General features: G+C 35.4%; 2 long non-coding RNA genes across 2 annotated transcripts; both read right to left on the reverse strand.

The window, feature by feature from the left end:
• Positions 1–355: 355 nt before the first annotated feature.
• LOC138695323 (uncharacterized) lies at positions 356–2,317 on the reverse strand. Its single transcript, XR_011331132.1, has 3 exons — positions 2,230–2,317; positions 1,392–1,493; positions 356–611 (listed from the first exon to the last, which is right to left on the reverse strand). It is a non-coding gene; the product is annotated as an uncharacterized lncRNA (long non-coding RNA).
• An 8,836-nt stretch (positions 2,318–11,153) lies between these two features.
• Positions 11,154–13,087, reverse strand: LOC138694859 (uncharacterized). Its single transcript, XR_011331022.1, has 3 exons — positions 13,033–13,087; positions 12,195–12,296; positions 11,154–11,409 (listed from the first exon to the last, which is right to left on the reverse strand). It is a non-coding gene; the product is annotated as an uncharacterized lncRNA (long non-coding RNA).
• Between the last annotated feature and the right edge of the window lie 3,269 nt (positions 13,088–16,356).

Raw genomic sequence — 16,356 nt, forward strand, 5'->3', positions numbered from 1 at the left:
TCGATCCCCGGTGCTGGAACAAATTTTTCTCCTCCACTAACCATTAAAAGTCAATTGCAATAATACTACTGCAAACATGATCAATCAGTTTAAGAATCATGGAAAATTTAAGTATCTGGTACTGGGAGACCTTATCCAAGAATTTTAACTTCAATTGTTTAAAAGCCAAAAATTGTTTAAAACTAAATCTGCAGGCGCAGTTTCCAGACATTCGTGTTGATTTTTGAAATTCTCTATAGATTGTAATTTAACCGTTGAAAATGAGGACGTGTCTGGGAAAATGAGGACAAATGGTAATTCTAGTTGTAGAGAGTTGGGTATTCTCTTCAACCAAACAAAATGCACTTCTTCAAAATGAGTGTTTTGTGAACTTTATTATTTATTTCATTCAAAGAGAACAGAGAGAAACCAGAACATTCAGAGACTTTTAGAGATGTAGGGAAGGCGTAGAAGTTGCACTAGTAGTCGCACACTGCATCGGAGTCCCTGGTTCGTTTCCTGCTGCTCCATTATCTGCCATGCAATGTGGCGTGATTCAATCGGGATAACTGCGATGAGCTGGAGGATAGAAAGGGGGAACTCCTCTACATCTTGGTGCATAGGGATATCTCCTGCAAATAATGATTATAATTTATTATTTATATTGATATGTTAGCCAATGGTTATAAAGTTTAGTAAATGTATCAAATTTATTGCTGCAGTTTTAATGCATTTGGAAAACAGGGGAAAGAGATTTAGAATTTCTGTTGTAAAACATGATTGTGATTTCTCGTGCTTTTCGTGGGAACACGAAAGTTAGCATTGTTCGTGAAATATTCACAGATTGTCGCCATTAAAGACCTTGAATAAAAATAAGAAATCAATATCTTTGCTTCTGGAATATAAACTGATATTTTAAATCACGTCTTTTTTTTCCTCATGTGAAAATAGTTTTCGAAATCACTGTATAGAACTCTGTACAGATATAACGATATGAATTTTCGTTGAATATATTTTAATTTAGCCACACAATTTTGTAATAGAATTCTAGATTACAAAAGCATATTCCATTTCTGATATGATTTATGTAAAATATGGGTAAGATGCATTAGACGTAGAAAAGAATATTACTGGCCATATCAGACCCAGAATTCTGATTGCATCATTATTATGTACTGTATGAAATCTGAACGCTTGTGAAAATATATTTTACTGTTAAAGACTACTTAAGGGGATATGAATATTCGGCTTCCCTGGCAAACAGCATGCTGCCAACTGCCATGTGCGGTCGCAGACTCACAGATAACGTCTATTTGAAGGCTACTATTCTAAATGCTGAGACAAACTTAATTTTTCTGTTGTCCAAATTATTCTCTTGTTAACTTCTTGTGAAAAGTTAATCACAACCTTACCTGCAGTCAATAACCTGTGCTTCTGCCGTTGCTATAAGATACAGCATCACGACTACAGAGAGCAGCAGCGGCAGGAAGAGGGCACACTTTCCAGACATGACTCTGCAATAGATGTTGTATGCCATTATTACAGGAGAGCTGAAATTACATACCTGTTGCACTGTTCGCTATCGACGATGCTATTGTGTAAAACACTTTGGAATTGTAAAGTGTGGAAAAACATAATTAGAAGTGCTAAATGACTCATTTGTTCCGAAATGTTTTGTCGACGTATTCACACTTACATGGGCATTTCTTTTTTCCTAGGATGCGATGTTAAGTTTCACATCCCACATCATCATTTACTTAAACATGGTTTAAGCTTTGACTATGATTAAAATAATATACCTGAAGTTAATGCAATTTTATTACTATTCTACTTTTCTAATCTGTCACTAAATTATCTATATAATATAACAGATCTCAACCAGTTAACTTGCCTCGGATTTGAGGCCAGAGACGTTTGTTTCATGGCCAGACTTGCTAACCGTTATTCCACAGATATGGACCTTATTGTTAAAAACACACTCCGTTTCTTTTCCAATAGTTCCAAGCAAAGATTTTGAAAAGCTGATATTCTGAAGATTGGTCTTGTTAGATTTCTAAAAGTACTAGATTTAGTACTTTACAAATTGAGCTACACTACTTTAATATTACTATTAATAATATTGTTATTTTGGCACAAGTATATTATTTCCATGAACCTGGAATATGTCCCATTCTTTAAGTTCATTACTAATTTAATAAATATCTCATGTTTGCACAGAATTAACATTTCTCTGTTATTCTTATTGCTTACCTTTCTGTTCCCGGAAGGTATTGCTGAAAATACAGTAGGTTTCTGTACCTCTAATGTCGTATTAACCTTCCACCTCCTCTATTTATACCTCTTACTCGTCAGAAATGTCATCTTCTGATAATAAAATTTATCAGTTAGGACATAATTTCTAGTACATTAACAGTAAATCTGAAACTGTATTAAGAATAAATCTAAAACTCTGTATGTCCAGGGCTGTATTTTAGATTTTTTCTGCTCCGGGCCATTAAAAATGCTGCCCCTTGATCATAAGATATAATGATCTATGAAAATTTAATCAAAACGATGACATAGTTGAATACCGGTAATAAATATTCGGATGAGGGTATTAAAGAAGAAGAAATTATACGCAGCAAATATAATTTAATGTAACTTTTAAGTGTCAATAATGATCGTGTCAATAATGATCGTGCAATACCTCTAGCAATAACTGTCTTGTGTGTTTTTTTTTTTTTTTTGCTGATTCTAAAATCTCTCAATTTTTTCATATACTGACTAGTGAAACAGTCCCTTAACTTCGTTTGTTGCCCAGGATACTGGATCATCACCAATTCCACTTATTTCATTTCCAATCTTATTTTTGTCATTACTTTCATTACGTGGACACTGACCGATATTTCCATAGCTTCACTGTCCACTGTCGTAATTAGTTGTAATAGAAGTATCACACAGCACTGAAGATATACCCCCATCTGTTTCCGAAATAATGATCCGTCTCATTTTTAGCTACTTGGAAAAAAAAAATGCAGTATCTTATCTGTAAAATTACGTAAGTACCTAAGACGTTTCTCTTCCTTTTCTAATTTAAGTTTGAATGTTTTTTATATTCAGCCCCACTCAATCTTTCTCGAAGTCTAACTTAAATAAGACTGTTACAGTCTAACAATTGCAGACACTCACTTTTAGGCACATCATAACCTGTGTATTCATTTAAATGAGTAAGATTAATAATATAGTCTACATTTTGTCACAAAAATGAAGTGTGGAAATCAATAGTGAAATGTTTGAACTTAATAATGACCCCAATGACAAAATTCTGCGTACGGCATTGGGATGATCAATGTAATCTTAGCCGTAATAGATAGGATCAGATTTTCTGCATTCAAGAGAGTTTGGAGGAAAAAAATTGGGAGTATAAGGGCACTCTACACCAGTTATTCATAGATTTTAGAAAGGTATATGACTCTTAAGAGAGAAGTTTTATATAATAATAATCTTATTGAATTTGGTATTCCCAAGAAACTAGTTCGATTAATTAAAATGTGTCTCAGTGAAACCTACAGAAGACCAGTTTCTGTCTTAACGTTTTTCCAGTTCACTGCGGGCTTAAGCAAGAGGGCGCACTATCATCTTTACTTTTTAAATTTGCTCTAAAATATGCTATTAGGAAAATCCAAGAGAACAGCTGGATGTTTATGCAGATGACGTGACTTTGTTAGGAGAAACTCCACAAACTAATAAGGAAAACACGAGATTTTTACTTGAACCAAGCAATAAGACAGGTTCGGAAGTAAATCCCCAAGAAAAAAAAAAACAAGTATATGGTTAGGTCTCGTGATTACAACTTAGTACGAAATGGAAATATAAAAATTAAGCGCAGATTACATTCCGGGCCAGCTAACTTCATACCCTAAGGGTGAAACCTAACTATTTTTCCCCCATTACTACATATGCTAGTGGATTGTTGTGACTTTCTAGTTTGCAGGTTGAATTTTCTTTTGCCAACATCGTTTCGAATTTTGATATTGACAAATACTACAAATGGTAGTGATTTTGTAACTGGTATGTTGGCAGCTGAGACAAATGTCGACAATATTTGTCGGTACTGGAGTTCCATGAAATTAAAATTGTACTAGATTTCTGTGCCGGTTACTGGAAGCTAGTGAAATTTGAACATAACTTACTAATAATTAATTAATATCAGTATTAATATTAATACATAATAGTTATTTTGTGTTGCGTTGTGATTGTAATTCAAGAGTATAATCAGGTAATATTTCGGAATTAGTAGTAATAATTTCATGCGGTCAAGCAAAATATATTTTTAGGTTAGATCTCGTGAGTTAATTGTTTAGTCAAACCAATGAATTTCGTATTGCCAGACAGAATACTTGACATGTTGGTCCCTTTTCCTTATAGTTAGCCAACGAAAATATGTTACAAATTATTGAATTATTTAGAATAATCTTCCAACATAAAGTACGGTGAGCAAATAAGTCATTCAGTGCGTAGGATCGTGTGATATCTGGTAACAGTTGACAACACTGACAAGACGGCAATATTTGCTGTTTAGGAACTGTTCTTATGTGACCCTCACTATAACTATGGGAAATGCCTGTTATTATTCGATTGAGAAGCTTCTGTCATCCAGACTGCTCTCAAAAATTACTGAGCGTTAGAATTTATGACAGTTATATTAGGCCTAAAAATTGTTATAAATGGTTGTGAAACTTGACTCTCACGTTGAGACATGAATAAGAGGTTAAGAATGTTCGAGAATAAGGTGCTTAGGTAGATATTCGGGGCTAAGAGGAATGAAGTTACAGGAGAAGAGAGAAAGTTACATAACGCAGATCTGCATGCATTGCATTATTCACCTGACGTAATTAGGATTATTAAATCCAGATGTTTAAGATAGGCAGGTCATGTAGCACGTATGGGTGAATCCAAAAATGTATACAGAGTGTTAGTTGGAAGGCCTGAGGGAAAAAGACATTTGGGGAGGCGGAGACGTAAATGGGAAAATAATATTAAAATGGATTTGAGGGAGGTGGGATATGATGGAGACTGGATTAATCTTGCTCAGGATAGGGACCAATGGCGGGCTTATATGAGGGCTACAAAGAACCTCCGGATTTATTAAAAGACATTTGTGAGTAAGTAAGCAAAGTCGAATTATTACCTTCTTCCAACCAACGGTATTTTCTTTGAATGTCAGGTATTTAATCAACAAGTTGTCAATGTTTGCATACAGCAAATGTTACTTTTGGTTTGAAATATCATGATCTGCCATGTAACAATGTAGCGACTTAAAAGCTTTAAAATATATTAGACGCACAGCTGGAATGGAATCTTGACTGGGAAGTGTATGTTATAATGAGAGAACCTTACTTCTTGTTGTGTATTAAGTAATTATGTATAGTTGTGATAAATAAAAATAATGTAAAATACTCGTGTCATCAGCACGCACGTGTATAAAACTTCTCAAATTTCCACAGTTAGAATTGTTTAATCAACTGTCCGAAGATAGGTCTGAACCTCACAAGTAATAACAATAAGGTACCACTTATGAAGCTACTTGGCCAGGACTTAATGGGGTAGGGTGGCCAGTTGCTTCTCCCCTCCATTGCATACATCGACGATTACTTACATATTACACTAATCAGTCTTCAGATGTATACAAACCATAATTGTTCAACTGGCTGCCTGATAATAGATGTACATATCAGCCAGAACCGCAATCAGGGCAAAAAAAATGCTAGTCCAAAAAATCTGCGCCTAAGATTTGCCACTTTGTTCTATGGCCCTTGTTACCCCATGTGTAAATATGGCCCTGCGTGGGGCGTGTTCCTTGTGTATAACTGACATAGGGATCAATATTTATTAATAGTAAATGTCCGGCAGTCCACCATTATGTCAAGACTACCAAACTTGCGGGCCCAGTTTTTTTCCAATGCTTTCCCTTCAACAATTTGAAGAGAATGTTCCATAATTTTCGGTATTTGACCGTTGGGCACATGGTTCATAATTAATTTCATTTTCACCTATCATCAGTCATTATTTTTTTGTTAACAGAGTATACAGCATGTAGTACCGTTAACTTTCATATCATTATCCGTATTTAAAGTTCTATTTAATTTTTATTTGCTGTGTATTATTTCTTCTTCTTGACTGCTTTCATTTGAATATTGAGTATTCAATTATATTATGTCTTCGTTTCAAATACAATTTCTTAAATTGTTATGCTTTATGATGAAGGGGCAGCATTTTTAATGACCCGGGGCGGAAAAAATTTAAAATACAGCTCTAGCTACACATAAAGTTTAAGATTTATTGTTAGTAAAGTTTAAGATTTGCTGTTGATGTACTGTAAATTATAGCCTAACTGATAACCTTTATTATCACAGCATGTATTTTCGTATGAGCATGATGTATAAATACAGGAGATGGAAGGTTAATAAAACATTAGATATGTTAGGTGGTAGCTTTTCAGGTGGTACTGTCGTTTCCCTTATTGGCACACCAACATTGCTCCATTAATCATGATGCTGTAGCTCTTCTTTCATGGCCCAACGCTAAAACAGCAATATAAATAAATACAGCTTCGGCGCGTCACTTTTAGATGGTAACATTGGGTGAATGACTCGAAGAAAACTAATCTCCTTTGGATGAAATATTTTTTCTCACTGTGGTGGTCTGGTTCTGAGACCCATGGTTCTCGGGTTCAAATTCGAGCTAGGGATGGATTTTAACAACTGTAACACCGGTATTGCTACATGGATTCCTCAGGAGAAAGTACAGCTGTAGATTTACATTCGTGAAGTTGGGGAGGAGCAAAAACTGATTCCTCTTTAAATAACAAAATGAAATAAAGTTACTGTTTACTGTGGAGAAAAGCGAAGCTTCTGTTAAACGGATTCGCAAGTTTATGGAAGAGAACTACCCTCTAAACCCGGAGAGAACAAGTAATTATTATTATTTATTTGAAAAAGAAGATTCCAATAGTATGTAGTTCGAAAACACAATTGAATAGTGCAGGTGTGAAGGTAATGATAACCCGACAGAAAATTTAAAACAGAAATTTTCCTGCCTTTATTTTTTATGAACAAACTTATTTCTATATCAGAAGAGTATAAGAGATGAGTAAGGTTCGGCTAAAGTGGCTGTATCAGGATAGGCATCCCTGGTCCATGCGTTTTGTTTACAAACATTAACTAGTTGTCGCGTATCCCCCAGCCTACAGTAGTGACGACATGTATTCAGTTCCTGTCGGCTATACTGTCCATTCACTGATGTTTTGGCTAGAGGTTTGGAGCGCTCTTCCCAGCAGGTAGAGTTTTAGATAGTGGAATGGGGTTGTGGTTACTTAATGCGAAGCGAGTTAAGGCCCTATAGGCCTACAGCTATACAGTCGTTCCTTATACATCTACTTTATATATATATATATATATATATATATATATATATATATATATATATATATATAATACAGAGTGATTCAAGCGGATTTACCACCACTCAAGCTTATTTCCGAAGACATTCTGAGCAAAAAAAGTCATATAAAAATGTGTCCTACTCCCAATACTTTCAGAGTTAACTAATTTGAAGTTGTGTGTAAAATATCATTATTATTTAGTTTTAAGAGTAAAAGAGTATTGCAGATGAAGAATGAACTATTCAGGAGTATCATTTCTTTAATTAGGTAGTATTCTGAAGCTAAAAATGTGTTGCGCATTCCATAGTTGCTTCGTACAGATTTTCTTTTTCGCTTTTTAACTGCAAAATTATATTTTTCTTCTCATTTATAGCAACAATGGTTACAAATCACGCCACTCTCGTAAATTCTTCAAGACTGTACTTTAGGATGCATAATTAAACTGTAAATGAAGTTTCTAAAGTCGTGTGATTTGTAACAATTTTTTATAATTGCGTAAGAATATATATAATACAGAGAATGATCGTAACTTCAGATCTTACAAGAATTTACATGTGACATACATTTTTCTAAATGGAAGAAACGGATTTTTTTCATGTCTATCGGAACTATCCACTGTGCTGTCTGTGTAGGTATGGTTGATGTTGAAGATTTCGTACGTAATAGCACGGAAGCTGAAACGTTTGAGACAACGTGAATTCATTGCGATATCGAAAACGAAATACAGTTTAAACCAATTTTAAAATATAATATTGTATTTACAATGTACAGAGGGTTTGGAATTGAACGGTTTACATCAGCTTCCTGTCTATGCGGATGACGTGAATATGTTAGGAGAAAATTCACAAACGATTAGGGAAAACACGGAAATTCTACTTGAAGCAAGTAAAGAGATAGGGTTGGAAGTAAATCCCGAAAATACTAAGTATATGATTATGTCTCGTGACCAGAATATTGTACGGAATGGAAATATTAACATTGGAGATTTATCCTTCGAAGAGGTGGAAAAATTCAAATATCTTGGAGCAACAGTAACAAATATAAATAACACTGAGGAGGAAATTAAACGCAGAATAAATGTGGGAAATGCCTGTTATTATTCGGTTGAGAAGCTTTTTTGTCATCTAGTCTCCTGTCAAAAAATCTGAAAGTTAGAATTTATAAAACAGTTATATTACCGGTTATTCTGTATGGTTGTGAAGCTTGGACTCTCACTTTGAGAGAGGAAAAAAAGATTAAGGGTGTTTGAGAATAAGGTTCTTAGGAAAATATATGGGGCTAAGAGGGATGAAGTTACAGGAGAATGGAGAGAGTTACACAACGCAAAGCTGCACGCATTGTATTCTTCACCTGACATAATTAGGAACCTTAAATCCAGACGCTTGAGATGGGCAGGGCATGTAGCACGTATGGGCGAATCTAGAAATGCATATAGAGTGTTAGTTGGGAGGCCGACGGGAAAAAGACCTTTGGGGAGGCCGAGACGTAGATGGGAAGATATTAAAATGGATATGAGGGAGGTGGGATATGATGGTAGAGACTGGATTAATCTTGCTCAGGATAGGGATCAATGGCGGGCTTATTGAGGGCGGCAATGAATCTCCGGGTTCCTTAAAAGCCAACAAGTACGTAAGTAAGATAAATGTTGGGTTAACTCAATTTTTGTAATGATTCATTAAAATAACCAATTCATCAGCATTAACCAACAAATATTGTCCGAGTATTTAAGAACATATTTCACAGAAGCAAAGGTTATTACTAGGTACCAGATTCATAGGTTTTTTCCTATAAGTTACTTCTAATTTGTTTAGCAACGGCTGTATTGCAGTACAAAGCATTGAAAAAAATTGAACATTTTTGTTTATGGAAATTCGGCAGTGATTTTTATTGGACATGTTTGTTCATAGACTTTTTTGGAAATTTTACTCTGGGCATTTTGCATGTGGACGTTTTGGCCTGGACATTTTAACTTGGAAGCATGCTAAGTAGGGGAAGGTCCCTCAGCCCCAGACATCTCCCAGGATCGGACAAACATGATTCTTGCCATGTCTGGTAGATGGTAGACGGCAACTATGTATCATTACAGAGTACGTATTAATTTGTTGATTCAGTGCATTCAACAGGTTGAGACACGTGTTAGGCCTCTGCAGTATGTTAGGTGAATGTTTTAGTGTGAGGTGTATGTTTTCCAAGTGCTACAGTATGTCATATTTTGTACAATTTCTACTGTCTCTTGAGGTGATCGTAGCATTTGTTATATGTATTATTGGATTGTGTATTAAAAGGGCTAAGTGCTCTATAATTGCTTTTAATTTGCAAGTGACTATGATGTGGAAGCAAGAAAGTTTAGGTCAGCACACTAGTCATCCAGTATCGGACAGTATCTGTTCCCCCAGTACCAGACAAGAGAATTCCACTAAGGATAAGTTTTCATAGCCTATTTCTTATTTCAAGGCCTTTGTTCAGACGTGGAAAATGATAAGAAAGGCAAATGGGAAGGGAATAATACGAAATGTACCAGATACTTAAATTTTCCATAATTCTTAAACTGATTGATCATATTTGCAGTAGTATTATTGGTATTGACTTTTAATGGTTAGTAGAGGAGAAAAATTTGTTCCAGCACCGGAGATCGAACCCGGGTTCTTGGTTCTACGTACCAAGTGCTCTAACCACTGAGTTACGCCAAAGTTCAATCCACAGCACCGGATCGAATCCCTCTCCTCTAGTCTCTTTCCCTTTGTGGTCCGACTCCAAGTTCAACATATATGTTGACATATATTCTGTAAAACCAAAAATTTAATCTTTATGCAGATTCTACGCTCAACAGTGCATAATAGTGTGGAATCCCAGCTATACTGTATTTTATTTCATGGAGTGCAGAGAAAGGACTTTGCTGACAGACCTCCTACCGACCCCCTACTAATTGGTTCTCATAAATGTCTTCCTTACTGTGACGGAAATCTTGTCTTCTCCTGTCGGTAACCAATCACAACCCTCATTCAGAAGAATCCACGTGGAGGCAGATTTGTCACATCTTTTCCGAATCCCAAGAATCCCGTCAGTCCCATTTCGAGGGTCATCAGGATTGTGGCACCTGTGCAATGTTGGGACTAGGGGACAGGATGGAATTGTCAGAGGTGTTTGTGTAGGAAGTCATAAATCTCTAAGTGGAGCCACCGAACTGCACTCCTTGAAATAAAATAGAGTATACCAACTGAATTGAGTGCGCTCCTTGTATGATGGCAGTTGACTTAATATAATATGTCAACATATATGTCGAACATGGAGTAAGGCCACAAAGGGAAAAACACTGGAGGAGGGGGATTCGATCTGGTGTTGTGGATTGAACTTCAGTGGTTAGAGCACTTGGTATGTAGAACCAAGGACCCGGGTTCGATCCCCGGTGCTGGAACAAATTTTTCTCCTCTACTAACCATTAAAAGTCAATTGGAATATTACTACTGCAAATATCATCAATCAGTTTAAGAATTATGGAAAATTTAAGTATCTGGTACTGGGAGACCTTATCCAAGAATTTTAACTTCAATTGTTTAAAAGCCAAAAATTGTTTAAAATTAAATCTGCAGGCGCAGTTTCCAGACATTCGTGTTGATTTTTGAAATTCTTTATAGATTGTAATTTAACCGTTGAAAATGAGGACGTGTCTGGGAAAATGAGGACAAATGGTAATCCTAGTTGTAGAGAGTTGGGTATTCTCTTCAACCAAACAAAATGCATTTCTTCAAAATGAGTGTTTTATGAACTTTATTATTTATTTCATTCAAAGAGAACAGAGAGAAACCAGAACATTCAGAGAGTTTTAGAGATTTAGGGAAGGCGTAGAAGTTGCACTAGTAGTCGCACACTGCATCGGAGTCCCTGGTTCGTTTCCTGCTGCTCCATTATCTGCCATGCAATGTGGCGTGATTCAATCGGGATAACTGCGATGAGCGGGAGGATAGAAAGGGGGAACTCCTCTACATCTTGGTGCATAGGGATATCTCCTGCAAATAATGATCATAATTTATTATTTATATTGATATGTTAGCCAATGGTTATAAAGTTTAGTAAATGTATCAAATTTATTGCTGCAGTTTTAATGCATTTGGAAAACAGGGGAAAGAGATTTAGAATTTCTGTTGTAAAACATGATTGTGATTTCTCGTGCTTTTCGTGGGAACACGAAAGTTAGCATTGTTCGTGAAATATTCACAGATTGTCGCCATTAAAGACCTTGAATAAAAATAAGAAATCAATATCTTTGCTTCTGGAATATAAACTGATATTTTAAATCACGTGTTTTTTTTTTTTTCCTCATGTGAAAATTGTTTTCGAAATCACTGTATAGAACTCTGTACGGACATAACGATATGAATTTTCGTTGAATATATTTTAATTTAGCCACACAATTTTGTAATAGAATTCTAGATTACAAAAGCATATTCCATTTCTGATATGACTTATGTAAAATATGGGTAAGATGCATTAGACGTAGAAAAGAATGTTACTGGCCATATCAGACCCAGAATTCTGATTGCATCATTATTATGTACTGTATGAAATCTGAACGCTTGTGAAAATATATTTTACTGTTAAAGACTACTTAAGGGGATATGAATATTCGGCTTCCCTGGCAAACAGCATGCTGCCAACTGCCATGTGCGGTCGCACACTCACAGATAACGTCTATCTGAAGGCTACTATTCTAAATGCTGAGACAAACTTAATTTTTCTGCTGCCCAAATTATTCTCTTGTTAACTTCTTGTGAAAAGTTAATCACAACCTTACCTGCAGTCAATAACCTGTGCTTCTGCCGTCGCTATAAGATACAGCATCACGACTACAGAGAGCAGCAGCGGCAGAAAGAGGGCACACTTTCCAGACATGACTCTGCAATAGATGAAGTATGCCATTATTACATGAAAGCTGAAATTACATACCTGTTGCACTGTTCGCTATCGACGATGCTATTGTGTAAAACACTTTGAAATTGTAAAGTGTGGAAAAACATAATTAGAAGTGCTAAATGACTCATTTGTTCCGAAATTTTTTGTCGACGTATTCACACTTACATGGGCATTTCTTTTTTCCTAGGATGCGATGTTAAGTTTCACATCCCACATCATCATTTACTTAAACATGGTTTAAGCTTTGACTATGATTAAAATAATATGACCTGAATTAATGCAATTTTATTACTATTCTACTTTTCTAATCTGTCACTAAATTATCTATATAATATAACAGATCTCAACCAGTTAACTTGCCTCGGATTTGAGGTCAGAGACGTTTGTTTCATGGCCAGACTTGCTAACCGTTATTCCACAGATATGGACCTTATTCTTAAAAACACACTCCGTTTCTTTTCCAATAGTTCCAAGCAAAGATTTTGAAAAGCTGATATTCTGAAGATTGGTCTTGTTAGATTTCTAAAAGTACTAGATTTAGTACTTTACAAATTGAGCTACAGTACTTTAATATTACTATTAATAATATTGTTATTTTGGCACAAGTATATTATTTCCATGAACCTGGAATATGCCCCATTCTTTAAGTTCATTACTAATTTAATAAATATCTCATGTTTTCATAGAATTAACATTTCTCTGTTATTCTTATTGCTTACCTCTCTGTTCCCGGAAGGTATTGCTGAAAATACAGTAGGTTTCTGTACCTCTAATGTCGTATTAACCTTCCACCTCCTCTATTTATACCTCATACTTGTCAGAAATGTCATCTTTTGATAATAAAATTTATCAGTTAGGACATAATTTCTAGTACATTAACTGCAAATCTGAAACGGTATTAAGAATAAATCTAAAACTCTGTATGTCCAGGGCTGTATTTTAGATTTTTTCTGCTCCGGGCCATTAAAAATGCTGCCCCTTGATCATAAGATATAATGATCTACGAAAATTTAATCAAAACGATGACATAGTTGAATACCGGTAATAAATATTCGGATGAGGATATTAAAGAAGAAGAAATTATACACAGCAAATGTAATTAAATGTAACTTTTAAGTGTCAATAATGATCGTGCAATACATCTAGCAATAACCGTCTTGTTTTTTTTTTATTTGCTGATTCTAAAATCTCTGAATTTTTTCATAAATTGACTAGTGAAACAGTCCCTTAACTTCGTTTGTTGCCCAGGATACTGGATCATCACCAATTCCACTTATTTCATTTCCAATCTTATTTTTGTCATTACTTTCATTACGTGGACACTGACCGATATTTCCATAACTTCACTGTCCACTGTCGTAATTAGTTGTAATAGAAGTATCACACCGCACTGAAGATATACTCCATCTGTTTCCGAAATAATGACCCGTCTCATTTTTAGCTACTTGGAAAAAAATGCAGTATCTTATCTGTAAAATTACGTAAGTACCTAGGAAGGTTCTGTTCCTTTTCTAATTTAAGTTTTGAATGTTTTTTATATTCAGCCCCACTCAATCTTTCTCCAAGTCTAACTTAAATAAGACTGTTACAGTCTAAAAATTGCAGACACTCACTTTTAGGCACATCATAACCTGTGTATTCATTTAAATGAGTAAGATTAATAATATAGGCTATATTTTGTCACAAAAATGAAATGTGGAAATCAATAGTGAAATGGTTGAAATTAATAATGACCCCCCCCCCCCATGACAAAATTCTGCATACAACACTGGGATGATCAATGTAGTCTTAGGCGTAATAGATCGATTATTGATCAGATTATCTGCATTCAAGAGAGATTGGAAAAAAAAATAATGGGAGTATAAGGGCACACTACACCAGTTATTCATAGATTTTAGAAAGGTATATGACTCTTAAGAGAGAAGTTTTATATAATAGTCATATTGAATTTGGTATTCCCAAGAAACTAGTTCGATTAATTAAAATGTGCCTCAGTGAAACGTACAGAAGGCCAGTTTCTGTCTTAACGCTTTTACAGTTCACTGCAGGCTAAAGCAGGAGGGCGCACTGTCATCTTTACTTTTTAAATTTGCTCTAAAATATGTTATTAGGAAAAGCCAAGAAAATAGCTGGATGTTTATGCAGGTGACGTGACTTTGTTAGGAGAAAGTCCACAAACTATTAAGGAAAACACGACATTTTTACTTGAAACAAAAGCAATAAAACAGGTTTGGAAGTAAATCCCGAATAAAAAAAACAAGTATATGGTTAGGTCTCGTGCCTACAACATAGTACGAAATGGAAATACAAAAATGGTAAATTTATCCTTTGAAAAGGTGGAATAAAAATGGGAAATGTCTGTTATTATTCGGTTGAGAAGCTTCTGTCATCCAGTCTGCTGTCAAAAAATGCTGAGCGTTAGCATTTATATGACAGTTCTATTAGGCCTAAAAATTGTTCTAAATGGTTGTGAAACTTTACTCTCACTTTGAGAGATGATTAAGAGCTTAAGAATGTTCGAGAATAAGGTGCTTAGGAAGATATTCGGGGCTAAGAGGAATGAAGTTACAGGAGAAGAGAGAAAGTTACATAACTCAGATCTGCAGGCATTGCATTATTCACCTGACGTAATTAGGAATATTAAATCCAGATGTTTAAGATAGGCAGGTCATGTAGCACGTATGGGTGAATCCAAAAATGCATATAGAGTGTTAGTTGGAAGACCTGAGGGAAAAAGACCTTTGGGGAGGCCGAGACGTAAATTGGAAAATAATATTAAAATGGATTTGAGGGAGGTGGGTTATGATGGAGATTGGATTAATCTTGCTCAGGATAGGGACCGATGGTGGACTTATGTGAGGGCTACAAAGAACCTCCGGAAATATTAAAAGACATTTGTAAGTAAGTAAGTAAAGTCGAATTATTACCTTCTTCCAACCAACGGTATTTTCTTTGAATATCAGGTATTTAATCAACAAGTTGTCAATGTTTGCATACAGCAAATGTTACTTTTGGTTTGAAATATCATGATCTGCTATGTAACAATGTAGCGACTTAAAAGCTTTAAAATATATTAGACGCACAGCTGGAATGGAATCTTGACTGGTTAGTGTATGTTATAATGAGAGAACGTTACTTCTTGTTGTGTATTAAGTAATTATGTATAGTTGTGATAAATAAAAATAATGTAAAATACTCGTGTCATAATCAGGCCCTGGAGAAAGTATATTGCTTACAGAGAAACGCGCGATGTAGTATAGCTAATGTTTATGAACCGAGGACTCTTGCACGCATCACTGTGCAGGTAGGAGTAGTGCCGGCGTAGCTTAGTATAACGCAGTCAAAAGCAATCGACACGGGTATTCAGAATGCCGAGACCAAAAGTACGCAATAAAGTGTGTTTTTCATCCACGGTAATGAACTGTTTTGTGAATTGTGTGACGTGAAATTGGCAGCCGACATGGCATGGAACGTTAAGAAGCATATAAATATCAATAAGCATAAACGCTCATGTAAAAGAGAACAGAATTTAAGCAAGATACAGCAGGAATCTCCTTCACAACTACTTGAACGAACATTTTACGAAGATATGTGTGACGCATTTATTGCTTCAAATATTCCGTTAAACAAATTAGAAAACGCGAAACTCTGTGGCTTTTCAGAAATTACACTGGAAGACAAATTCCTAGAGAAGCAACACTGCGGAAGAAGTATGTGCAACATGCATATGAGAAATGTCTGCGTGAAGTGAAGTGCAAATTACAAAAGAGATGATATGGGTTTCTTTCTATAGATGAAAGCATGGACTCCGTTGGACGTCATGTTGCAAATATGGTTGTCGGTGCCCTTAGTGCGGAATGTTGCTGTAGACCCTATCTCTTAATGAGGGAAGTGTTCGACAGGGTTAATTATTCCACCATATGTGAACTTTTTGATAGTGCAATGGAGTTGCTCAGGCCATCATGTGTGCAATTCGAAAATGTGTTACTATATGTTGCAGATCCTGCAAGCTATATGAAGAAATCTGCTAAGTTTCTTGAAAC

The sequence above is a fragment of the Periplaneta americana genome, chromosome 2 (genome assembly GCF_040183065.1).
Source record: "Periplaneta americana isolate PAMFEO1 chromosome 2, P.americana_PAMFEO1_priV1, whole genome shotgun sequence".
NCBI classification, from domain to species: domain Eukaryota; kingdom Metazoa; phylum Arthropoda; class Insecta; order Blattodea; family Blattidae; genus Periplaneta; species Periplaneta americana.